A 25,518-nucleotide genomic window follows, 5' to 3' on the forward strand; every position below is an offset into this window, starting at 1 on the left:
TGAACTCTCAGTCAAGAAGCTTTGTGGAGAAAACTTAATTTTATTTCCCTCACAAAGTGAAAATTTGTAAGGAAAAGGCCTGTTGGGGCTGCGACCATGCTTTTATTTACTACTGCACCACTGCAGCAGTTCTTCAGGGTATTTCATAGAATCATAGAATAATCGAATGGTTTTTGTTGGAAGGGGCCTTAAAGAGCATCTAGTTCCAAATCCCCTGCCTTGGGCAGGGACACCTTCCACTGGACCAGGTTGCTCAAAGCTCCATCCAAGCCTCTTCCAGGAATGGGGCATCCGCAACTTTTCTGGGCAATCTGTTCCAGTGCCTCACCCCCCTCATAGTGATGAACTTCTTCCTAATACATGATCTAAATCTACCCTTTTTCAGTTTAGAGCCATTGCCCCTGGTCCTATCACTACATGTCCTTCTAGTAAGTCCCTCTCCAGCTCTCTTGTAGACCCCCTTTAGATACTGGAAGTGCTATAAGGTCTCCTCAGAATCTTCTTCAGGCTGAGCAACCCCAACTCACTCAGCCTGTCTGCAAAGGAGAGATACCCCAGTCCTAGCTTAAAATACTTTCTGGGCTAAGGCTGTGCTCTTTCAAGCATGCATGGAATTAAGTTTAAGCACTTGGACTGTCCCAGTAAAACCAAGTGAGCTATTCACCTACTTCAGGTTAAACGGTATGTTTACGTGTTCGGTGGTCTGCACTGGCTAGTCATTTTCTACCGTAAGTGTTCCAAGTCTTAGACTTCTGCTTGATAAATCCTTAAATAAATACAGCATTAGTTATCTCATGGCCATCTGTCACCTTCCTCCCAGAGCAGAATTCAAAACTCTGGGATTGGAACTCAGAGATTAGTTGGCAAGACCATCTTTGTAAGGGTCCTGAGTTTGATTTCCTTCAGCATACCTATGAACATGTCATTAAGAGTATTTCCAGGAAAAACTATATGTATGGGTGTGTGGACGCAATGGATTGTTAAAACTAGCTCTGATTCATGTTGTCATTTTAAAAGCCTTTTAATTGAATCTTCTGTCAGACAATCCAATGTGATCGTGTTGCAAATAAAAAATGTATTTTATGAATTTTGTACACACAGACACATGTACACTGATTATTGTAACCAACAGTCCAGTAAAAATGTATCCCAGTTTAACTCCGTAGTTCTTCCTGTGTGTCTTGAACTGCCATTTTGGGTGGGAACAGGGCTGTCTGAGAACTCAACAGTCTTTCTGACTCAGTAAGAAGCAAAGGATCCCTTAGGGGTACAGGTTTACAACCAAGCTTTCAGGATCAGTTAGCATCTTTGCCATAATGACGTTTCCTTAGCAAGAATCTGCAGAATATGAGCATATGTGTATTTATTAATCTGTTCCCAGTGCTGAAGATTTCTTTGCATTTTATATATAAAATGGGGAAAGATCTGCAGCAAGAGGAGTGGATTCATAGTATTTTTAAATGTAATAAACGGTACCTGTATTCACTGAAATGCAAAAAAGACACCAAACTGCACCAACCAACCACCACTGCCAACAACAAAAACACTGTAGCCTTTCCATTTTCTAAATGCTTTTGTCTGTGGCAAACCAGGCCTTTGTAAATGCCAACGAGAACTGTCTTCAGCTTTACAGTCTTCTATAAGGAATGTTGAACACAGCATGCAGGAAATAAAAAGGAACTACTTCTGTTATGAAATGTTTGCATGTAAAAGAGAACACCTGGAAGCCTGAGTTCTTTCAGAAAAAATTCCTAATGCTCAGTGAAGGGAATTAAACAAACAAACAGCAAGGTTTATTCTGTCAGCTTCTCAGCAGGCTAACAAGAATTACTGCATGCTAAGAATCAGCTGCTCTTGGAAACTTAATAAATGTGGCAACCAGAAAAGTACAAAACTTGGCCAAGAGATGCAAACCAGATATACAGGCTGCAGTGAAGAGAAATGAAGAGGACTGGCAAAATCTATCCCTAAATCCAAGGTGGAAAGGTGTTGCTGTACCAGGGTTTCTAAGTACTTTGACAGTGCAGGATACTCACTGTAAGGAATTGAGTCTGAATCTAGCATTGTAATTCTGTTCACTTGTAATTCTATTCTCCTTGGGGAATAATAACAGAAAAGTATTTTTATATTTTCATCTGTCTCTGCTGTGATTTAGCAACTGGAAACAAAGAGCCAAGTCAGCCGAACAGGCAGTTCTCCACGGCCTGCTAGCAAGTGGGCTGGCACCTTTCATCTGCAAATCTGCCCTCTCTAACCAGGCTTAGTTTCCAGCTATAGCTTTTCAGGAGCATTGTTTAACCTTATTTTGCAAAACCAGAATGAGTGCTTCTAGTAAGGAAACATCCTAAATATTGATTAATTAAAATCAATCCTTTCACTCCCTGGTTAATGAATGAAATGAAGTCACATGCCCTTCTGGATACTACTAACTTGTTGTATGGATTAGTAAGTTTTGTGTGCACTGTTTTCACCTTTTTAACTGTTTTCAGAGCTACAAAAGAGACATTAAAAACACCACTGTGGTTTTTATGTAATAACATGATTTGCAGATCTTGATCTTTGGGAAAAAGATTAAAAAGTAAGGCTTGAAATAGAGTCATATGTGTGAGTAAGCACACAGAAGAGTCTGACGTGAGCTTTAGAGAAATAATGTTTATAGTAATTTGTTTGTCCTTTTGTCTGTAACATCCAGAAATATCTCTTTTTGCTAACAGATGCACTAAATGGGACTTCAGGGATTTCAGAAGCATCTGCCTCCATGTTAGGACTTGTCTACCTTGGGGAAATGTACTGCCCTTCCCACAGCACTACAGCCATAGTGGTTGAATTAAAGCAGCACAGTAATGCCCATGTTTTTTCCTTATGTAGATGTACTCTTAGTCACGATGGTAAAGGCAGTGGAGCTTGTTTCTGCTCCAGTGAAACGTGACATTACAGCAAAAGCTTTCTCTCACAAGCCACAGTCTAGAGCAGGATCCCAGCGCTTCCCTGCTGAAGGATGGAGCACCTTTAGTGACCTGACTTGCTCTCCTTCCAGTGGATCTGACACCACAATCACTAAGCACAGACCGTGCAGCAAGATCACTTAATCCTACCCAGCGAACACGAGCCACAGTTTGCGTTTCAGTCTGTAAATTGTTCTTTTGTTTTGCAGGCTTTACTGAACACAGTTTTATTTCATGTGACTGTGCTATTTATGGAGGAGTAAATATTGCCGGGGGTCTATTTAAAAAGGCCAATGACCTGGATTTTTTTCCATTTGAATTATCTCCAAGAGTCAGACATGTTTAACAACTGATTTTTTTTCCCCGTGTTGCTGTAGACTGCAATCATTTCTAACATCTTAGATCAACACCAACTAAAAAGACAAAGATTTTGAGTGAAATAAAACTTCATGTAGTATGAATGTGATCAGACAGTATGCGACCTTGCCATTTTTGGAAGAGATGAATTCCACCCTGATTTACCAGCTAAGAACACAGCATGGTTTTAACCTCTGAATATTAGCCTTTTCATACTGCTGTGGTAATTTGAGTTCATAACTCTGGTTTGTTCCTTTTATTATTATTTTTACAAAACCAATTACCAACTGTGTTTTCACAAATTATGAATAAATAAATAAACAAAATATTTTCAGAAATATTTAAGCAGGCAAATATTCTTCTGTTTTTCTTGCTGTTCCTGCAATCTAAATAGCAGTACTCCTTTGCTGTTTAAGAAAGGTGAAGTTCAACGTTGAGAGGAAAGTAGTGCTGTATTTTCACTTTCAAGAAACAGCTTTGTGAATGAAAACAGGTAGCCAAATGTCAGGAATATTAGATAGGTTTGAGTATTCTTTGAAGATGAGCCAACTATATTTTTTTAATATGTAAATTTTTTTAACAGTATACAAAGCTGATCACAGAATGTATAATGAGCACCAGTCAACCTGGACTTTTGCTGTAGACATATTTGTCTTTATCCAGTCCTGTAAAAGCACAAAAAGTACAACTTTTTTTACTGAATGCTATTCAATACACGCTCTAGAGTTTGTGGTGTCTACCATGTCATTAAATGGCTGGCTTCAGTGCAAAGCTGGCTTCCGAAGTCATAACGTACTTCTCCCCTGGTGAAGCAGGTGGACAGGGATGGGATTCCCTCAGGCTGGACTTACTACCAAAGCTGTCATTACACTTGATTGCATCAATTCAAAATTTTGTCTTTACTGGAGAAGAAACAATCTGGACAACACTTAGATAATTCAGTGCTCTGATGATGCAGATGATGAGCATAACTTTATTATTATTCTGTTTTGAACCACACTACTCCATGGAGTACCTATGCTATACAAGCTGCCATATATATATATATATATACACACACACATATATATATACACACACACATATACAAGTCCTACCAGTCCTGCTTAACCCATTGGGAAAATGCCAAGAAGCAATGGCAAGTCTTCTTGTCCTGTTGATGTCTTAGGAAAGACAATTATTTCAAGCTGTCGGGAAAAATATTCCACATAGCTAGTCAAGCTAATAGAAATTTACATTGGTATTTCTTCAAATGAAACAGAACTGATTCCTTGGAAAAGATGTTTTATGGAAAATAAAAGCTTTTTTTAAGTTTTTCCACTCAAGCCTACCACTTATTACTTCAACTTTCTAATGTTTTGTGTCCCTGTTCAAATATATGAGTTTACCAGTAGGTTATTTCACACTTTAAAAAGGTTTTGTCTTCCTTGTGTCAGAATTGTTACCATGAAATGAACTTCTGTCAGTGACAGCTACAGCCTTCATTAAGATGAGGCATACAAGTGCTGTTTCATTCTCAGTTGTAACGTTTTCAGTTTTTGCTTCTATTACTAAACAAGAGTTTTCAGATTCTAACTGAAACCATCTTTCAAAATTAAGTTAGCTAAAGCCTTAATTAGCCAGTACCGATCAGAACAGATTGCAGTGACTGCATATCATCCTCCAGTCTATCTCTTTGTTAAAAAGCTGAAACCTTATAAGAAAAGAAAAAAATTCAGACTGTTTTCTGTCTTAATAGACCTCAGAACTCTCTGAGGTGAAGCAGAATAACCATAGTATAAAATAACCAAGCACCTGCTGTAATCCCTTTATAGATTATTAGTTTATATGCATGTCCTCCTACATGGATATCTCAGATTTCCCTTCCCTTTTTCCTTTCTTGTAAAGACTGGTGGCCTAGATATTCTCTACTTAAGTTTTTGGAGACCACAGAACCACCAAAGTCATCAAATGTACATTAACATAAAATGTACTAATTTACATAATTAAAGACGAACTTCTCAAATGAGCCTGAAGGTCAGATTTTATAAATAAAAACATAGATTTCCATTTTCTGAAATAAAAGTTTCTTTTAAAATATTCAGTTTTCCTTAAAAAATAACATTAAAGAGGGTTTCTGGAAAGTAGAGCCAAGGTAGATGGCAGAAGTATGAGCTGATGCTGATATGTGAGTAAAGCTCAATGCTGTTCTAAGAGGATTGGGTCTAGGCTACTCTAGAGGCAACTCATGATCCTGATCTCCCTGCCACAGTTAAAAGCATTAAATATATACTGGGATAGGATTGGACTAAGATGATACGTACATACATAAGTATATATTTATATATTCTGAAATATGTGTACTTTGGACCAGGAAACCTCTGTCTCTTTGACTGTTCTGTTGACCTGGATTAGATGTCTCACTGATTGCAGCATCATCATAGAGTCATCATAGAGTGGTTTGGGTTGGGAGGGATCTTAAAAAGCATCTGGTTCCAAACCTCTTGCCATTTGGTAGGGACCCCTTCCACTACACCAGGTTGCTCAAAACCTTGTCCAACCTGGCCTTGAACACTTCCAAGGATGGGACATCCACAGCTTCTCTGTGTAACCTGTTCCAGTACCTCACCACTCTCACAGTAAAGTAGTTCCCCTTTGTCCTGTCTGTAAAAAGAAAGAAAGAAACAAACCCAACCAAACAAAAATCTCGATCAAAAATCAAATTAAAACCCCCAAATGCTTAGAAACTTATGAAATAGGAGAGCATTTCATAGCTGATAAATTAATGCAAGATCAAAGGAAAAATGATTGAGTTTGTACTAGTTTGTATGAATTACTTTGTAGGCTAAAGACATTTCCCAGGCATTTCTCACAAATAGTATCAGTGCACCTGAGCTGGTAACTGATACAGTGTGCAAAAAAAAAAAGGCAGAAAAATGTTAGATGTTCTTTCAACATAAGACTTGGTAAGACAGAATCTTCATCAATCCCAAAATACTCTGTCCTGTAACAAATTCAGCAGTGTGACCAAAAAAAAAAGATGTTGTTACACAGACAACCTTGTTGCTTGTGTCTAGCCTAAGATTTTTTGGGTCTTTGTGGCTTTCGAGAAGCATCACTAGTAAGTTCGCCAAGTGAGAGGAGAATTTTTTTAAGAACTGTAAGAACTGTTGCTGTGCCCTGAATTTCTTCTATACTATGTTTTCAGTTTGTACTGGGCCCTGCGTCAGTCAGTGCCCTGTGAAACCCATGTCTGCTTTTCCACCAGGCAAATTGAAGTGTTCAGAAAAAGAGAGGGGTGTAGTTAAAAGACGTCTTCCAATTTTATTCAATACAGGCATAGTCAAATATTTTTTTCTAGGTCACTCTAATGGATAGAAGAAGGATCTCTTCTTATGATATCTTTTATTAATATTCACCGCATTTCCAAAATAATGATGACAAATTGATATACTAACCATATATATTTGATTTCTCTGGTTGGAAATGACCCATTCATACCTCTGAATATATGTCCTAGATCAAAAACTGTTTTCTGTCTTCCCCAATTTTTACCACAGAGGTTTCAGAGTATAGAAGTTCTTGGCTTTTTAAGACAGAAGTGTCTTCGCAGAAGTCCACTGTTCAATGTACTGCTGTCTACACATATAATTACTAAACACTGCAAAACTACTGTGATTCGAATGTCTTTAGTATTTGTTTTCTCTGTCCAACAGAGCAGTAGAGATTTCAAACCCTTTCATTTTTGCAGCTTTATTACTTTTTGTAGAGAAAAAAAGGATAAAATTTCAAAGTCATTGTTACCAAAGTCTTACTTAAATATCCATGTTAATTGACTTGTCTGGTCATCTGCTGTTTGTGAGGTTCAAGTAGACTCAGTCCTGCACTCTATCTTAGAAAAAAACCTAGAACAACTCTTTTAAACAACATTTATACTCTATTTGATCCCAGACATATGGGGTAGCCTCCAAGTTCTACACATCTAATGAATTTTGGACAATGTTATTATAAATGTCATATTTTTAATGTGGAACAGGCCGCTTGCTGACTGGGTCTATACCACATACTTGTCAGAGTGATGAAGAGCCATTAACCTTAATGGCTGTACCAGATAAAGTGCAAAGTCCTCAAACAGGAAGAAGGAACAGAAATTAAAAGAATAGAAGTTACAGAGAGTCTCACAGGAGGAACAAAGGGGAAGATTTATGCATTCTTCAAAGGTTTTCAGTTGGAAAGAAAGATAATTTATTGATGCAGGAGAAAAGAGTTTTAATTACGAGACACTACAATGACACTCTGATTTTGAGGAGACGAGGTGAGATGAAAGCAGCTTGTAGATACTCTACAGGATGTCTGACCTATTGCCAAACAAAACTGTGGAAATCGAGGCTGGGAAAATATGGTTGCAGTTTATTATTTTGTGCAAGATTGTATACTTCTTTTATGAGCTAAGTGTAGAGTCTCTTGATTTAGAGTTCAGTACAGTCTGCATGGCTATGAACCCTGCTCTGCACAGACGCCCAGAGACTCACACGCAGCCTGATCCGACCCAGGCACCTACCTGAAGCACATAAATGTTAAGCCTGATAACCAAGCCTCTCTCCCTTCAGTGGAGCAGTATAGGCACCCTGTAGTGGAAAGTCACATCTCAGGTGAGCTGAATTGCTCTCTGGAGACTGCCTGTCCCTCCAACACTGCTGGAGAAGCAGCTTACCATGACCAGAATCTGAGGTGCTCAGGTCACACTGGAGTGTGACTTCCTAAGAGGCCTTTGGCTTCTAAAGGCCAAAACACCTACAAAGCTGGAGCTATACCAAAGGATTAAGGAAAAATTCTTATCCTGAACTTCAAAACCTGAATATGCTTTGCTTCTCTGTGTCTGACTGCTCTGCCATTAGGAAGGGGTGCTTCCCAGACACTGGCTCTTTGTTTCTCACACTTGGGGAAGGGGTTGCAACAGCCTAGCACCTTATACTTTTCAGAAGTAGTATAATGGGTTTGAAGATGTGCAGATGATGAGAAGAGTCTGTCAGCAGCTCTTGGAGGAGTGGGATTAATTGGTTTATAAGTAGAATATTATAATGTTCTGTTCATCTGATTAATAATAAGCACATTATTTACAGTATGTTTCTTTTGCTAGATAATGCAAAATGTTTCATTAATTTCTATATTTCACACACACACACATACACACCCTTTTGTGACCATCCTAATTTCTAGTAATTGCTTTGGGACACTTTTTTAACTCTGTCACGTTAAAGAATTTCATCACCTTCGCCAAAGATGTACTGATTGACGTCAATTAAAGATCTGAAAATTTCTTCAGTCTTTTTTGCCCGCCAAGGTATACTTAATGTTTTACATTTGCTGTTTTCACTGATCACTGAACTCATTTAACTGCAAACACTCTGTCACTGTAGGAACTGTAGCACTGTGTGATGTAGTGTTGCTTTTTCTCTGCAGACCAGAGTTGAAATTCTTTGTAATACTTTCATAGGCCCAGTCATGATGGGTGTCTTTATTCAGATTGCATGCTGCTATTGTTTTGCTGCATCTGAACATTAATTAGGTATTCTGAGGAGTAAAGAGTTTTAATACATTAAGGTAAATTTTAATAACCTGGTAAGAAAGGGGATCTTCTGTGGTCCAGGTAATGGAAACAATAGGAACAATATACAAGCATATGCAGGTAAAGAGATTTTATTGAGTGCAATTTGGTAAAAGTTTGTTGTTCTTTGAGGAGAGACAGGAAAAAAAAACTGAGGAACTGTGACAGGGCAGTAAGAGAGAGATCACTGCAGCTGCAAAAGTACCAATAGTCTGTCAGTGTTAGAAATAATTAAAAAAGAGGAATTTTGGCCAGATTGCTATCTATAAAGGGAACTGGATTTGGGAGCAAAGCCTGTCTCTTCTGCTGCTTGATTCCTTTTGCGTTCAAGGACACAGGATGTTTTTCCTTCTTTATAAAGAAACAGAACTGAACGAAGTAATATTGGTTCCAATTTCTTCTTCTATGGAAAGTAAATTGTACATTACCAATTCTAGTTAGGAAAAGATTAAAAGAAGCAGCATGCTATTCTCATGGTTGCTGTCCAAAATCAGAATCTTTCCACTGCCCTTCTTCCTCAACCAGTCTAACAGGAATTGGTGATTCTGGGCTTTGCCAAGGGCACAAACCACATCCTCTTGCAGTCAGTACCATAAGGTGTGAGGCTTTTCTGGTGATTAGCTCTCTGCAGAAAATACTGGTGGGTAGGTGGAAGGCAAGGAAATACACATTTTTATAATGGTTTTAAAGTCAGAAAATGTTATTGTCAACTAACTGCAAATGGGTGCTGGTATGCTCATCAGATTTCTCTTACTGCTCCTTTCAGTGCTAAGGATTAATGGCTTCCTAAGATGTGTATTCATCTCCACAAGAGAAAACACTGGAAAACTGCTTACGCTTTTCAGTTTTCATTTATTGCTACTGTGATGTAGCAAGTGTGATGTACAGGTTCAACATAAAATTCAAAATAATTATAAGGCAGTAGGATTCTTTTTACAAAGTCTTTCAGAATGGTAATCTCCAGATTATATGAGCATCAGAAGTTATGTAAGAGTAGTATAATGTTTCCACTTTATAATGTCAGTGTGATGCACTTGAAACTATCAGACATTAAATTAAAATTATTGGCTTCTTGACAACACTTTCTTGCAAACTTATCTCTGTTGCTGTGACCTTTAACAGGGATTTTTCTTCTGTAGATTAATTTTAAGAAGGGAACAACAAGCTGCACAGCAAAATGAATGGTAGGTGTCCCATGTCCTGCTAGTTAGTACCTCGCTAACAACAGATGTCACCTGTGAGTCCTTATGACCTCCCCTGTGCCTCAGTGTTCCTGTGGGCAGCATACAGATGGTGCCCCTAGTGATTCCTTCTTATGCTATGGATGTCCCCATGAGAACCTACATGCAGATTTACATGACATCCAGTAGAGCTTTTATCTTTAGGACCCTGTGGTTAAAACTGGCCAATAGGCTCAGGATTTGTTGTAGGGGTACATATAACAGACAGGACAACAAATGGTGTGATTGCATGTGTCTAATTTCCTTGAAAAAGCAGGAAAGGATTAGCTCCCATCAGGTTTTGCTGTGAGTAATAATATGACCTGCATTTTGCATACCAGTACATCAGTCCATGTGGAATTGGGGGTGGCAGCCATGGAGACCTTGAGAAATGCCATGCTGGGACATAGCTGAATATCACTGCCCCATTCAGCCCTATAAAGCCCTAGACCTCCAGCCTGACCACCCTGTATGCTCAGCCCTGGCCTGAGCTATGCCTCACCCCTGCCACCCCTGGACACCATGACTGCCCTGGAGCCAAGGAATACCATGGGGCCTGTCCCTCAATTGCACAAGGTCTGTCCCCATGGCTCCCTTGCAATTCCAGAGTCACACACGAGGCAGGTCCCAGCTCTGCTGGCTTCTGTAATCCTCCTTGTCTACACCCCAAACTCCTCCGTGGTAGCCAGGAAAGTTCATTAGTTTGTGGTTAATCCTTACTGTGTACCCAAGAGATACTGACTTTTCAGCATTAATAATATTCTGACTCTCAGATTTATCCCAGATTGTGGGACACAATCTCTCTGTGGAGCACAATGACCCTCTACTCCAAGGCAGGGTAGGGCCATGCTTTGCAAAATGAAAAGGCATTATCAGTGATGGTCACAGTTTGTCTGCTTTACTGTAGTGCTGCTTCTGGTCTGAGAACAGAAGAAAATGAACATGAGATACAAACAATGCATGATGTATGGGGAAAAAATGTAGTATTGTTTGGAAAATAAGCTTACAAAACTTGTTGCTCTCCTTACATAGTTAATTTAGTTTATCAGTTAACAAATTGATTTTTCAAATTTGCTGCTACAGCCCTTTTGCTTGTTATGAATTCCTATGACTCTTCATCAGGTGAAGTGTGTTCACCTTGTAGTGAGTATAATTTTATTGCCATCATGAGTTTTGCAGAAGTCTTCTCTACCAAGATTTGTTTTTAATGAGCTAGTAGGGACTACTTCTAATGGACAAAGAATTTTAAAAATATAACTGTGCATGTTTTTTGTCAAGATGAAATTGCCAGCTAAATGAAGTTGTATGTGTCACACAAGAGGCACCAGTGCTCTGAAAACATTCGTTTCACTTTCAAGGAATGTGTGCTCTTAAGTCAGACCTGCTAGTTATTTTAAACAAATGCAGCTAATTTAGGAAGATACATACTCTGGATACTAGAGATATTCCTGGTTTATGGAGTTGCTTTGTTTCCACTATATGCATTGCAAAATGTATTGTAAAATTAGCAATATTTGGTGAAGTTTCTAAACAACACAGCTACAGTGACTAGGTAAGAATCATTGTAAATGTCTATGCTCAACTTATTGAACATGGATGCTTGAATTTGCCTTTATGCATGACAGAAAACCACAATTCCGTGTACTAAGGGGTTGGTCTACATGTTCCACAGAAGATTCCTCAATCTAAACAGCCTCATCTGCATAGTATTATACAGTTTCCTACGCTAAAGTAGATACAGTCACATATTCATAACTGTCAGTTTATCTTTGAATGGTATTTCTGTTAAATCAGTGTGGACTTCCAGTGTGGAACTTTATATCTTTTAGAGAAGCCATAATATATGTGGTAATTTTGATGTAAAAATCCACACTTTTTTTCTTTCTCTTGCTTTACCTCTACAGGTAGCAAGAAGATAACATCTTTCAGTGCCTGCTACTGCCAGTGCCATTCAGGACCAAACATAGGCAGTAGTATTCCCACAGTACCAGGAGCCAGAAGTCAGTCTTACAAAACATTTTCAAGGAAGGAAAATTGTGAGGTAATGAACTTTTAGATTCCTGTCATCTTGTCTGGGGAAGGCAGAAGTTAAGAACTGATAGCTCAGAGAAACTATCTGCTCAGATATCTGTCCACATCGATCAGTAAAAGGTTGCATCACATCTCTTTTGAAAGGAGAAGGTACTGGTACCTTCATAGCAAGCCATCACCATCTGTGAACTGTAAGGATGGGCAGAAATGGGAACTAGATTGTATTTTTAGCTCTTAGGTCAGTTTGTTCAAAGTCCAGAAAATTTAAATGCAGATAGAAACTCACTATGATTCATGGTGTACAGCCAGCATTAGTTCCTCATGTTCTAACAAGGAGCTGCAATGTTTAATATTAGATCCATTTTTACAAGAGAATAATAAAGCAGCTGGACAATAGTGATGTTCTGTAGTTTCCACTGAATACTGCTGCCCTTATCAGAGTATTTTTGTGGTTTGGAAGAATGATGTGAGTTCTTGTACTTTTTTTTTTGATTGTGTTTTTATTTGTTTGTTTGCTTGTGTTACCACCTTGCACTATTTTTATTTTGCTTTTACAGTGGCCAGTTTTTCTTTGTCATTTATTTTATTTTGTGGTATATCTCCTTCTGATAATCAGTTGACCTCACTTTTGTGATATGTCATTCCAGAGTGTCGCTTCAGCAGCTGAGAAGAAGTGTGAATTTCGACACCTCATGGCTGCAAGCAGGTTTTAAACAGAAAAAACAAAACCCTTGTGCTGTGCTGGCTGTCTTAGTGTACAATAACTGTACAGGAAAAAAAGAGCAGATGTGACTTCAGGGACCATAAATGCAGATAAAGGTAGTGCACCTACTCACAGTGGTGAAAAGACTCCATCATATTGAACGAATATTGTAATCTTCTCACTGTTGATAATGTTGTGTAGGGAACAGTCCTTATCAAGTGCTTATCAAGTCCTTATATGTTTGCACAGGTAGGAGAATTTAAGATCCAAAGCTACCCCTTTTAAAGACCTGGTAGCTTTGTTTTCCATGCAGCCTGCATCTGATGGCGGGGTTCTGAGATGCATGTCAAGAACCCCTTGCCTGGGGGGTTTCTACTAAGGCTTTAGACTCCTGCACTTGTACACTAGTCATGCAACCTCTGCATGTGGTTATTTTCATCTGTGTTCCAGAATACCTGCAGGCCCATTCCCCTGGGTGCTGGATAAGCCCACAAAAATACATTAATTATTAAATAAGATATATATGTCAGACCTCAATGCTTGTATCAATACCAATCTGCATGGATTCATACGAACTAATCCTGGACACAAAAGGTGCCTGAATTATGGATCTATGCTCCCTCTACAGTCAGTGGAGAGGCAGTTGATAGATGCATTGAAGTTGCATTCTTGCAGCCCCTCAATGTGGGGATGATTAAGTATTGATGCTTAAAGTATTGATGCTCAAGTATTGATGCTCAACTAAACTTTTGGAGTCAAATTGAGTTAAAGTTTCCTCCTCTGAAATATGCAGTAAAAAGAGAGAGAGAAAGGTAACTGTGTCACCTTGGATGAAAGGCTAATTTACTTGCATTGTGCAGGCTGTGTATGCACAGTCATGCTAGTGCAAACCAGGAATTTCATTGGAAAACTAGGAGAGAAGCAATATAGGAAGGATAAATGGGCACATGGTTGTGTGACAGGCCTCCTAGAGTCACGGTCAGATGAAGGCAAAGAAAAAGTCAGTATGTCAGAGAAAGATGTGGTCTGGGTTGTTCAGCCAACATCATGTTTGAGGTAAAAAAAGGGGTTTTGGTGCTGCTGTCTACTGGGTTTGAGAGGTGATAACTGGAAAATGGTTGGAGGCCAACTGAATAATGAGGATGGAAAGGCCCAGTCTGTGCAAGGACCACTGGGGGATCGCCAGTTTGGGACAATGTAGAAAGATAAAAAGTAAATTTCTGTTCTGAAGTCAAGGTGAGGACATGAGGATGGAAAGCCTCCCATTTCTGCTTGTGCTGGGACTACTGAAGCAGCTGGGGAGTCTGAAACTTGTACAGACACTGCACCTCAGCCCATTTGTGAGGTTTCTGGGGCAGGTGAGCAGCTCTAGAGCACTGTCAGAGAGGCCAACAGGACCTTGACGGGTGTTTGTTTCTGCTGTAAATACAGACAAACACATATCATGCCTGTTTTGAATTACCAAGAGTACCCAAAATGTTTGCAAAGCCGTTGCTAATTGTATTAACTCAAAGCAACACATCTGATAATTGCCAAAATTGTAGGTAAACTATGTTTTTTGGTTATGGTTTTGTTACGGTTTGTTCTGCTCAGATTTGAAAGGATGCTATTTTTAATAAATTCTTGAGAACAAATGAGCACTATGTGAACATAAGAATGAAGGAAATGAGTCATAGATTTGGAAGTAATCTTCTGCTGCTCAGGTCTGTTATTGATTTTTTGTATTCTTAGATATTTACTGTGTTTTGGGGGGCTTCTCTGCTGTGTGTGCTGAAGTCCACTGCAGAGGAGTGATTTATGGGGTCCAATGGCTTTGCACAGAGGATCATCACTGGCTGAATCTTCTGAAAGCTCAGGCTCTTGGTGTCTTTCACTGTACCAGCCTTTATCAATAATGTAGGCTATCTCCACTTTTTACATTCCTTAATTTGAAACTCTGAATAATGTTCCCTCCATATCATTTCTGAGCAGCCATTTATTTGGGTGACTTGGGACTACAGTGACATTCTGTTGGACATTCAAATCACATCCAAATGAAGTAGATTTCATATCTGCTTTAACATTTTACCTCTTAACCTCCTAAATCCAGACTGCAAGTTGTTAAGGTGACATGAACCGTTCCTGTGTCATGTATCTACTCTCGTAATGAATTTCTATGGGTACAGCCAAGGTAAGGCTTCCCTCCGGAATGCCAGGTTAGGTTAAATATTCTAATAAAATTTCCCCTGCTAAGGGATGAACACAAACCATGTGTAGAACTTACGTGCTACTCACACCCTCAGAATTTGTGGTTTTTTGCAGCTTAATGATATGTAAGATTCACAAAGCATGGTGGATTTAGTTCCTAAATCCTTGAGGTCCATTTGTGAATTGACATATTTGCAAAGAAAGGCAGGTTGGTGTCAGCAGCAGCTGGCAGAGACCAGCCACCTTCAGACAGTAAGTTCACTCATGAACATAAGGAGGGTTCTCTTAGTTTGTGGTTTTTTCTAATTCAGACTCTAGTTACCCTTTAAAGCTCAGCTTTCCTTGCAGCAAGGAAATTTTTGTTTGAAGTCAGTCCTGATCCATCTGACTGTTATCATAAATAACAGCCCAAACCACAGGTTTGCAGTCAGGAAAGTAAGAAGAGCCCAGAAATAGAGAGCCCCATGGTACTAACAGCTCAGGAAGGTGCATTGTAGACCCCTGGCCATGAACTGTGCTTTAAGGCATGGTCTTTAAATATGACAAAGTGCAGGTTCCTCTGTAAACATTTGTGGCAAGGCCCAGGCACTGCAGACTTTTCTCTCCGTATGTACAATAAAAAGAAAGGATGAAATTGCTGAAATATGAAGTCTTTTGCTCTGTGACTTGCTAATTTCATTTTCTAGGCACCTCCAAGTTAGGAAATGAGTCATATGGTTATTATTTACTCATCAGCTCTGCATTTTCTAGTGTCTTAAGCATTTTGGTTGTAGCTTGGAGTGTTACCTTCTTCAAAATAAAGGCTTGAAAGATGAGCAACTAATTGCAGTCTTCACTCTTTTGACTGCAAAACAGCAGTATGTACAGGGCTGGCAGCCATATTAATGCCTAGGATGAAGTGCTTTCCTGGAATGTTTAGAGAGATCCCCAAAGTAATTAGCCTGTAAGGAGATTTAGAAGAGATGCAGTCAGTAATACAGGGATATCCAACTACAAAGCCATAACCCAAGGCCTTCTAGTACCCCTGTGCCTGAATGGACCTCAAGGCCTGACACCTACAAAGCTCCTGGGGCTCAGTGGTGTCAGACCTGGTCCACAGAAGTGCTCCAAAACTGGCATCCTGTCTCCCAAGGGTTAGATGGCCCTGCTGTGATACATCATATTCTGTGATTTGTCTCTTCCTAAACAAAAGTGAAAAAAAAAATGGCACTTTTCTGGTTGCTTACTGGTCTCTAATTTTGACAAAAAGTGTCTCTCACTGCATGACATCCCTTGCAGTCTAGATCAACTCACATGAAAATGGAAAAAGTTTCATAGTGGCAACTACCTATGAAACACTTTCTAAGCCTGAGTAAGCCTGTGGCAGCCATCCTTGTGGTATCTCAACACCTCATAAAACCTTGCTACAAGCTCTAACTACTGATGCTTGCCTAGACATAGGTTTAAGAAGTGTGATATATTTTTGGGTTATCTACAGTGTGAAGTGACCCACAACAATCTCTGACTTGCTTGTGCCATCTTCCTTCTTTATGCAGCAATTTAGTAGCTCAGTGTCTTATTTGCTCTCATGTCAAAGCAGTGTGGTAGAAGTACATGCTTTTCTACAGAGGTTTCACGTTCACCCACAACTGCTGGTGCTGTAACTGTTCCTTTGTTAACAAGTGCTGTTAGTGCACTGTTTGCTCTCTCTGTCACTGTCACATAACTGTACTGGATGTCGCTTATCATTGGACTACCGCCCTTTCTATATGTGGGGTTTTTCAGTAACCATCAGACTTTCTCACTGCACATCCCCGTATAATTTTTCATTCTACTTTTTTTTGTAGCAGCACCTAAATGTCCCAGTGAAATTTAAGAGTTGCAGTTTGAATCCAGCATGCAAATCCATAAAATTAAGTTGTCCCTGCCCTACTTAAACATCTTGAAGTGTAAATAAAAAACTAGCAGAGAAAGTTAAGCCATTTCTGTATTGCTACATTTCTGATGCTACTAGCATTTAACATCCCTCTCAGAACTGTTGGCAAGATCAAGAAGCTATGAGAGTGTGAGTGCTGGTTCCAGAGAAGCTGAGAAAAAGGGGAAAAAATACATTCATTAGTTAGCCAAAGAGTCTCTCTTTATTGCAAAATGTACACAAACTGTAATCCAAGTATCACACCGTCATTAAGTCCTATCCACTTACCTACTTCATTAGTTCAGGGATTGTGTTGCTTTTAATCTTTGTGATCTGGGTCATCGCAGGATTCAGGCTGATGTTTGAGCCAGTACAGGGCTTCTGTTTCCTGCTGCTACCACTGTGTGTTTTGCAGTCTGTCTGTTCTCACTCAAGTCGAGTAAATATGAAGGAAGTCAGATTTTGAAGCCTGGCTGGTTTTTTCTTTAATAGTAACATCAGTTAAGTTCTTTCCTTGTTTAATCACTAGGTTGTTTAAATGACTGGCATGAAGTTATCAGGGATCAGAATCCCACCATACTCAGCACTGTGAAGCCCTTTGCTTCCTCAGCTTCCAGAGATAAAAGCTTGAAAGTGTTTCAGGGGAAAGCGAGTCTTCTTGTCTGGAGTTGCAGGTTAGTCCCCTGAGCAATGTTTTACAGAAGCCTGGTACCTACCCCATCTGCAAGGAGGACATCACAAAGTGCAGGCGGCTCTCCAATCTCCTTCTGAAAATATAAATGCTCCTGCAGCTAACATGACCAGCAGAGACATCAGCCTGAAGTTTACAAGGCCAAGGTGTTGCAGGAGAGTAAGGCTGTAGTTAACATAAACAGACAGTTCTCCATACTAATTTGTAAGAGATGATCCTGAGCTCTCAGACCCCTCTTAAACTAGCATTGCTAGCTGTGGGATGAAGACATGTATTGAGAGGTGGTGACCATCTTCTCTTCAGATAGAAGATTCTCCACGTTTGTGCCTCCAGCTTGTGACTGCCTCAGAGAAGGACGTATTGGTGTGTCCACAGAGGCTGAGGTGATGCTGATTCCCTTTGGGAGGTGTGGAGGAGTTATTCCAGTAGTGATCTCCAGTGGTCGGGGTAATTATGTTGTTGCAACTAGAGAAGAAGTAGGGAAGAAAAATAAACATATGTAGGTACCTTATCCAGTTTTGTGGGGTGACTGCTAATTTCTAATTCAAATAAATCTGAATGTGCAAGAGCCTCAGAGAGAACTTATGTGGGGAAAAACAAGGTCTGTACTTAGGAAAACCTTTTTGCAATGGAAAACAGGCTGGTGAGATCATCTGATGGTAGGAAGAAAACTACCTCTTTCAATCTGTATTAATTCCCTATCTTTCTGTATGAAAATGCAGGAATAAACAGGTAACAGTATTGCTTAACACCCACCTGTCCTGCTGGAATAACTGGGCTCATGTTGGCCTTCTGCTTCAGCTGGTTTGTTAACCCATCTGACAGGAAAGAAGAGGAAGTGAATGTTGTCAGGAAAAATGGAATTTAGATGATCATACCTGCAGGTTTGATCTGAAAATGTTGCAAGAGGAGGACTGGGAGGAGTCCAGGATGAAATCAAACCTGGATAGAGGTTTGGCAGCTGCAGCAGCAGACACAGAAGTGCAGCAGGGAAGGCAAAAGGGGATCGTGATAAAGAGATTCTCAAAGAAAAATCTTGGAAGAAGTAACAGAGAAATAAGCAAGTTCAAGTAAAGGTGAATTTAGTTGGAACTTATACCTAGTTGACACAAAGATTTTACTAACAAGCATAGGATTATTCTGTTGATATATATGTATCTATATATAGCTGGTAGAAACTGCACTCTGCATACAGAGCTATAAAAAAAAAGTTTGCCAGTATACCCTGTTTCACTGTGTGTAACTGGACTAAACTGTACCATTATAATCGCTACCGTGCCAGAAAGGCATTATGCTGCTCTTTGTTAGCATAATTAAAGTAGCAGAACTGGTAAGCACAGATGAATACTTGAAGACCTTGGAACATTGTTTGGAGGCAGGTGGAGTTGCTGGCTTCATTTGTATTACATTGCTTTTTAAAAATATTTTTCTGTTTTGGTTTCTTACCCAGAAATATTTCCTTATTGCCATATAATCCCACTGAGAGTACTGTATGTACTTAACGACATATGTGGGTTTGTTTCTGAAAGGTCTCTTTTTTAATGTGCAGGGCTGCTGAAGCTTTGAAGAGAAATCCTGAATCACTTTTTTAATGAAGTGTGGAAAGCAAACTGTGGGAATAAGTGGACTTGGCTGGACTGTAACTTCCCTAGATCCCCAGGGAGTTTTGAGTGTCTGAGAGATGCAAGAGTTCAATGTTAAGAATATCTCAGAAACATGAAGTTCCTGAAGGAAATACTAATCATCATCACATGCATCCTAAACCCTAGCAGCTCCTGAGTTTTGAAGCATTTACACTGTACCTGCTGCTTCAAATGAAGTATGCCTGAAGGGAGTAGTTAGTAGTTAAAAGGAAGGAGTAGTATTCACAATAAAGTCCATAAATATTATAAGTAAAAGTATGTTCTAAACCAATTAATAACATCAACGGTAATAACCTGTCTCAAATACTTTAACTTCAACAAAATGTATGGGGGAGGATTCTGACCTCCCTCATCCTTTGCAGAGGGCAGAAGCACCATTCTAAATACCAGGGAAAAGAATAGTGAAGGATTGTCATGCCTCAGCCCTTGGGAAAGATAAGCTAGATTCAGAAAGTATGAGAGGCATTTCTACGCACGTCAGTACAGAGAGAGGACATTTCTCTGAAACACTTGACAAATTTTATCTGTTTAGGAGGAGTTATAGCAACAGTAATCAATGAGATATTGGCTAAGAAACTTGTGAGTAATCTGGAGGATTTTAGATGGAGAAAAAAATATTCTTGGGGGCCTGCATGTATGTGTGCAGCCATCTTTCTTCGAAGAGAATGAGGAATGTTTTTTTTTCTGTGCTCCAAACAGTGCTGAAACAAATGGACCTTGTATTTGCTCCAACTAAAAGGATCCTGCTTCTCTAAGCGAGAATATTTGGATTCTGCCTGGGAGACATGGCACGGCTTTGCATGCTCCATGTCTGCTGAGTGCACAGCTGGATACCTGTGAAGTGCTGGGTGACCACAGACTCATTTCCATGTATACTTCAGCATTCCTTTGGGAGGAGAGGCTCTTAATAAGTCTGTTCATAATGGACGTGTAAGCATGCAAGCTTTATTACCTGCCCCTGCCAACTCACCAGGAAAGTATGCCATTCCTGCACCGACGGATATGTAACCAGGGCTGTCTAATTATCATGTGCTGTGCTGCCAGAAACACTGGCTGGCTCTGTCCTTGGGCTTTTCACTGATATACACAAAACAGGAGCCTCTCGCTCTCTTCTCTGAATTACTACTGGTATTATTGCAGCCTCTGGAGAAAGGCAAAGACATATCAGGAAATAGTTGTGCTCACTGCTTATGAAGAAAATAGAGGAGATGCCGACTTGCAAAGTCTGTGCCTGCAGTGTGCATGACATTTGAGGTATTCTAAAAGAAAACATATTGAAAGGACTTTCTGCAAACACCGTCCATTGTAATAGTTTAAATGGTAGGATTTAGACACAGAGGGTTTTTCTTTGCCTCTTCCCATGCTTGCAAACTAATGCTCTGAGACAGACCTGCAGTGTTGCCTTTTCAGTGCTGTGCAGAGGAAGTCTGATATACCAGCTCAAGAAGCAAAAAAAAAAAAAAAACAAACCCCTAAAACACAGCAAAAGAAAGTTGAGGGATTTAGCAGGAAAAGAGAGCACAAATTGCAGCCAAACCAAAGCCACAGGAAATGGAGTCTCAATGTAAAAGTAAGATCTAGACAGAAAGGGATTTGGCAGGAGAGAAACTGCTGCAAGGACTTCAACAAGAAATATAAGGCCCAATCCTACGAAACTGTGCTTGTAATGAGTCTTTATTCTGCAAATGAACCCGTTTGCATGACACTACTATAATTTTGTAGGTCTAGGGTCTCAGATGAATATCATCTGTTATGAAAGGGCAGCAACGCTAAAAACGTAACAAGAGGTGAGAAGAGGGCGATGTATAGGGAGGAGGGATTGCGCACTTAAAGCTCTCTTTGGCTGGGCAGCAAGGATCATAACCACAGAGACAGGTAGCAACTGTTCTTTTCCAGATGGATAGGGTGTTTGTTGGGAAAACAGTGCCTCTGGTTGTGACAAAAAGGGGTACGTTTCACATATGGTTATTTGCCAGTTCTTCTGTTTCCGTCAGGATACTCTTTGTGATGCTGGATTCCTTCCCAGCCTCCTGTAGATTTTGGAAAGTCTCCCATTGAGCTGCCATGTAGAAGGCTTTGAACTTATAATGGGAAAAACCAAAATGCACCCAGTGCTGGGGGGACCCTCACAAACTCACTTCATTTCTTTATTCCCCATCAGGACCACCAGGAAGTTGGCAGGTGTCATCCTGGGATTAGCGCTCCTGACAGTGAGAAAAATGGGGTTTGCAGCCCAAGGTGAAGACTTTTGAAGATGGAGGCTTGGATGTTTAATTGTAGGCCAGCAGCTGGTTAGTTTTTAGGACGAAATTAAATCTCTTTGTGGAAAGGGAGGCACTTGCCCGCAAGAGGTGTTTAGCTGTGTAGGGTCTGATGAAGCGACACCTGTCTCAGAGCCATAAAAGTGTGTGGAAAGGCTGCAGAGAGACATACTCCATTACCGTGGAAGAACAGTTGTCACTAGAGTTGTTTTTGTAAAAAATCAACAAACTACTTTCCCTTCAAAGAACACACACACTGCTGAAGAAAATACCATCTGTGCATCAGCTCCCCTCTGACAAAAAGTGTGTCTTAGGTCAGGAGAAACAGAACTGCAAACTATGTAGCTGAGAAGGACAAGCAATTAATTTAGCTCTGGCATACAGTAGGTAAGTCTTATATCTGTGAGAGTTGTGCACAGCTAAATCTGGCTCAGAAAACAAACATAACTGGGCAGTTACTCAGCAAAGTCCTATCCTGCTTCATCCCATTTGAAAGCATAGTCATGGCACTGATATGTAATGTATTTATCTGTTGGTGTGTCTGGTGTTTGCATATAGGGTCTGAACTAGAAAGGCAAAGTGATACCCTGGGATATGATTAATATTGCCCACAATATCCTTGATACACCCAGAGCTGTGTTTACCTATCATAGCACATTTGAGGTCCCCTTCTCTGTGGCCTCAGGAGCTGCAGAAAGTTGCTGGTATGAGACAGCACAACCACCCACTTTCTTCACTTCCTTCCTTACACTCTTGTGTAAGGTTGTGGTCACCAGCCCAGGAGAAAAAATAATGCATGCTTTTTTTTTGGTCCCTCTTTTAAGGCTTTATAAGGCTTTTTGTCTGATGTGATAGAATTAGGCTTAAGTTTGCTGGAGGGACCCTCATGGTTGCATGGACACTGCAGAGCTGCAGAACGTGGTGCAAAGTACTGCACCTCACAAGGGGAGGCATGGCTGGTCCCATACGTACCTCTCACAGCTTGCCTTGGGTTGCAGGTTAGAACAGCAGATTTCAGTAGTGATGTAAAAAAATGTCCCATCATCTTACAGGGATTTCTTGCTACTTCAAAAGGGTCTGGCCCATGATAAAGGGTATCTCAATAATAAGAGGTTTGAGCCACACAGGAAATTTAGATGTCACAGGGCTGAGCACTCCATTGTTGTTGTGTTTGTGGAATTTAAACATCCAAGATAAGAGCCTTGTTTCTCTACAAAATAGGGGGAGGGAGGGCACGATTTTACAGGAATTCACCTATCCACCTTTTTTTCCCTCCAGCACATTTGAGAAATAGATTCTTTCAGATTTGTTTAGAAATCAGGTTTGTTGTCCTGATCAGAAAAGTGCCTTGTTACTAAAATTCTAGACCTTACACTGAGATAAGGGGCTAATTTACAGACAGAAGGTAGTGATCTTTAAAAACTCATCCTTAAGAATATATCAAGTTTATTGACCCAAGCCTAGCTTAGGGAAATATGCTATAATCTGTCTTTTCTTTCAATAATGTAGAAAAATTAGTAAATTTTTAGGCTTGAAATATTTTATTTTTTTCCTTAACATGACCTGTCTGAGTAACTGAGTGAGGGAAGTATATTGCTTAACTTGGCCAGTCCCAATGTGTTGTCCTGTATATATCTGACCTCAGTTCATAGATATTCCTGAGAAAGCACACACACTCTTGGCTAGATGACAAACACAAAGCTTTCCAGGAGACTTGTGGACTCATCTCTTACTGTGCATTTTGAGGATGCATCTCAGTCCATATCCTTTAAGAAACCTTTAAGTACTTGTTCTATCTCACCCACCCAGGGGTAAGCAATGCTGGCACAGCAGAGATGCTAAAGCAACTTCAGAAAGGAGTATCACCTACAATAAATTAAGAAAAATCAGCAGATTATGTGGGATTTTTTTTCTGCTGGAATCTTCTCTGCTGAGTCACTTGTATTTGTGTAGGTATACAACATCCAAGAGGAGAAAACTCTCCTGAAGAGGTTTCTGAAATATAACAGTAGACAAGAGAATTCACTCAGGGCAGTCATTGACAGAGGTTGCAATGTAGTACCCTGGCTTACTGGTATTTAACTTTCAATAACATGCATGGGCCGGGTCCTGGTAAATGCAAGGATATCCTTTTGCTACACCAAACTGGGAGTTGTTTGAGTCAGCAGCATTGATTTAGCTTTATATAAACACAGCAATATCAGGTGTTACGTCACGAGGGAGAGGATGATTTATTGATGTAATATTTTGGTGCTATTAACCAGAGAGGAGAGCCAAACTCCTGCTGCCTCTGGACAGATGTGTCAGAAGTGCCCTTTGCATTTTCAGCACATCTGCCCAGACATTATGCTTTAGGCCAACTAACCTTACCCCCTTCTCAAGGCTTTGTCTTAAACCTCTCATGTGAGAGGTTTGAATACTTGTACTGAAAAAAGTGCATAATTAAGGACTTTCTAAAGCATGCAGTGTGTCCATTTCAAACTACAAAGCATTTGAAAGATCAATGGGGGATTTATGAAATGATTCATTGTGTCAGTGACCAATACTTCGTATCAATGGATTACTTTTCTCTGTCACAGGGAGATTTGTTTTTATCCATGGCCAAAACCTGAAGTCATTATTAATTTTTATTACTTAGGCAAAGTTCTTATTAAAGACTTAAGCATTTGGCTCAAGGCTCAATATTTCAAAGGAATATTTAGAACAGAAAACAGAAGGAAGATCTTTGTAAACATCTGAATGTTTCTTTAAATGAATTCCACAAACATATTAAACCTGTTGCAATGCAAACAGAGAAAGTTAATTCTAATTCAGCTGTAATTCTCACCCTTCTTCTGGGCCACATGATGGATCTGTTTACTCCTCATGAAGATAACTTCGTTTATGCTCTCCCAAGCTAGTCTTAGCATCTCCCCTCTTACCACCTTCATCAGCGGTGAACCCTGCTAGCCTGCTTTACAGATCTGCTGTGATGCTTATCACCTTGGCATGGGAAAAGATCTTGAATAGCCTGTATGTAAAAACAAATAGAGCTGTAGAGGCTTTCAAGTGTGCTGTCAGTGAACAAATGATGTGGTCACTGAGGGAGGCTAAAATGAAAATAAACAGTGTACAGATTTCAAATTGGTCTGCGGGCCCCTAGAGAAATATCGAAGGAACATAATGCAAACCTGTCAGCAAGCATCACTGATGTGTACTGGGCATACATATTCTCATCTAATTTAATTAGAGAAGTCCTATCTGTTTAAATACAGAGTACCAGCTGATTCCACAGGTATGTTTTCAAGTTTAATTGGATACTTTTAAAATATGGAAGTGGCTTACCTGGAATATATTATACTTTCATCAGTCTTTAAATAGATTTGATAATTCCTTAAGGCAGGAATTATCCTTGGTTATGGAACACACATAGATGACAATTAAAAAGTTAATAATGCATAAGAGGAGACCTGGAAATGATTGTAATTTGCTTTTCTGAAGAATCTTAAAACTTACTTCTGCACACTGAGACCACAGTAGCTCTATGTTTGTATGGTGGTGAGCTCTCAGATTTCAGAGGTAGGTTTTCGGTGTTAGAGTTTCCTTATGTAGATTACACAACCTTCCATCCTGAAAACACATTTTCCCTCTCCATCCATATAGCAAAGCATAGAAAGGACATTATTCTATGAATTTTCAAAATTAAAATAACAAACGGGAATGGTTTAGGAAGCAGCAACCTAAGTTTCACTCATCCAGCTTCTTGATAGCAAACCAGATGATTTTCTTGAGTATCTGAACCAGCACAAGGATGAAGCACCTTCACTTGATACAGCTTTAAGATTTTGAATTCACATTGTCCAATATGATCTATTGTCAGATAGCTCAGAATGCTGTTTTATTATTCCATAGTTGTACTCCCCCTAGTCAAAACATCATTACCTGAAATGACACTCTTGGCTGTTCAACCAGAGAATCAGCGTAGAAATACTAATTTAACTTCAACTGCAGCGTGAATCT

The sequence above is a fragment of the Corapipo altera genome, unplaced genomic scaffold, assembly GCF_003945725.1.
Source record: "Corapipo altera isolate COAL_440 unplaced genomic scaffold, ASM394572v1 48b, whole genome shotgun sequence".
Classification (NCBI taxonomy): Eukaryota; Metazoa; Chordata; class Aves; order Passeriformes; family Pipridae; genus Corapipo; species Corapipo altera.